Raw genomic sequence first — 1732 nt, forward strand, 5'->3', positions numbered from 1 at the left:
GTAGGAGGGACTGTGCTTTTTAAAATTAGATATTTGATAAGTACTCTTTTAAAGCAGAAAGAAAAATAATACCTTCATATTTATTAATTCAACTAAGAGGTCCAGCTTTATCAAGTATGGAGTAAAACTGAAACTGAGTTATCTAGAGGTACTTTGACTTTTTTAAAAAGATGAATGAAATCAGTGATATTTTTTGCTTGTCATCTTTAACTGTTTGCATTTCTACATAAAAAAACTCGACACTGATCAGTAAGTGCATCAAGTCCCTCTACTCTCTCCCAACCTGAACATTTGTAAACATATTCATTTCCATTCAAAGCATGACTAATTTGAATTCAATGAAATCTGTAGTCCAAATGCAGAGTGAAAACCTTCTAGCTAAGGGGCCATCTAAAAATGCCACAACACTTACTAGAGTAGCATAAAACTCCACAGGCAACATGCTAGAGCTTAAATTCTGTTTCTTTCACTGGAACTGCACATTAGGTTATCTACACTACTAAAAAGTAGCATACTTGAAAGGGGGGAAAACCCACACACATAACAGCAAAACATGCCTAACTCAGAGCACATTTGATCTAAGTTTTGTGGTGTGAACTTTGAAGGGCGGGGCAGGGAAGCCACCAAAAACATGCTCAATGAAAAATTATTTAGCAGTACTTGCACATGGTGGGTATTAAATAAATATGATCTTCTAGATAATGTTCCCCTGTTATGTGTACACTCCCCACCCAACTTTAAATTTTATACATGTACATACATACATAAATATTGTAATAAATCTGAATTAGGAATTCACAACCAAATTTGGTTCATTTAAAATGAGGAGTAGTTTCTCTAGTTCAAATTTTAAAGGAACCGACTACAAAAAACACTGAATAGGCATATCTATTAACTACAGAATATAGTGGAAGATTTTCAATTTAGTTTCCCAGACATCACAGGGCACTACCAGAACAAAACATCACTTAAGTTTATTTCAGATGTAACAGCAATGTCATGTTAAAATTGACAGATTTAATCCTTAACTGCACCAAGTAAACTCAGCCACTTAAGTATTTTTAAAAAGTTATTCCCTCCCCAAAAATGAGGGAGCTTTTCTTTCCCACTGCCCCGCAGCAGAGTTTCCTGGTATTTCTGTGTATGGACAACTTCTTCATTGTTTCAACTGGTGACCAAGCAGCTGGGAAAAATTTGAGAACAATTTTCCCGACAGACAACTTCTATCTGGATGAAGGTTATTTGCATAGATTTTCTTTGCATGCTCTTCCCCCTGGAAACTTTGTTGATTAAGATCCTATATAAATATTTAACTGTTAAAGCACTAATGGATATTTTCTCTTGTGGTCTTCCAATTAATGGGATTCCTCCTTTCTTAAAACACCAGAGGTAACAAAATTTTACTATAGGCCCAAATAATTGTTCCATACTGGACACTGTATTTCAGTCTCCTTTTGACATCACTGAGACACAAGAACCATTCTTCACTTTCTTTCTCTCATATTCTCCTCTTTCTCAGTGGACAAATTTGTAAATACCAGTTCCATGACCATTACTGCCTTTTACTTTCCCTCAAAATTTTCTATTATGAGAACTTTCAGATTAAACCGGGGGGGGGGGGGGGGGGGGGGGGGAAAAAAAAAAAAGAAAAAAAAGGGGGGGGCCCGGGGGGGGGGGGACCCGCAATAGGGTAGTTTTTTTTTTTCTTCGAAAGAACGACGGGGTGGGAGTG

The sequence above is a fragment of the Vombatus ursinus genome, unplaced genomic scaffold (genome assembly GCF_900497805.2).
Source record: "Vombatus ursinus unplaced genomic scaffold, bare-nosed wombat genome assembly UNPS02001419.1, whole genome shotgun sequence".
In the NCBI taxonomy this organism is placed as follows: domain Eukaryota; kingdom Metazoa; phylum Chordata; class Mammalia; order Diprotodontia; family Vombatidae; genus Vombatus; species Vombatus ursinus.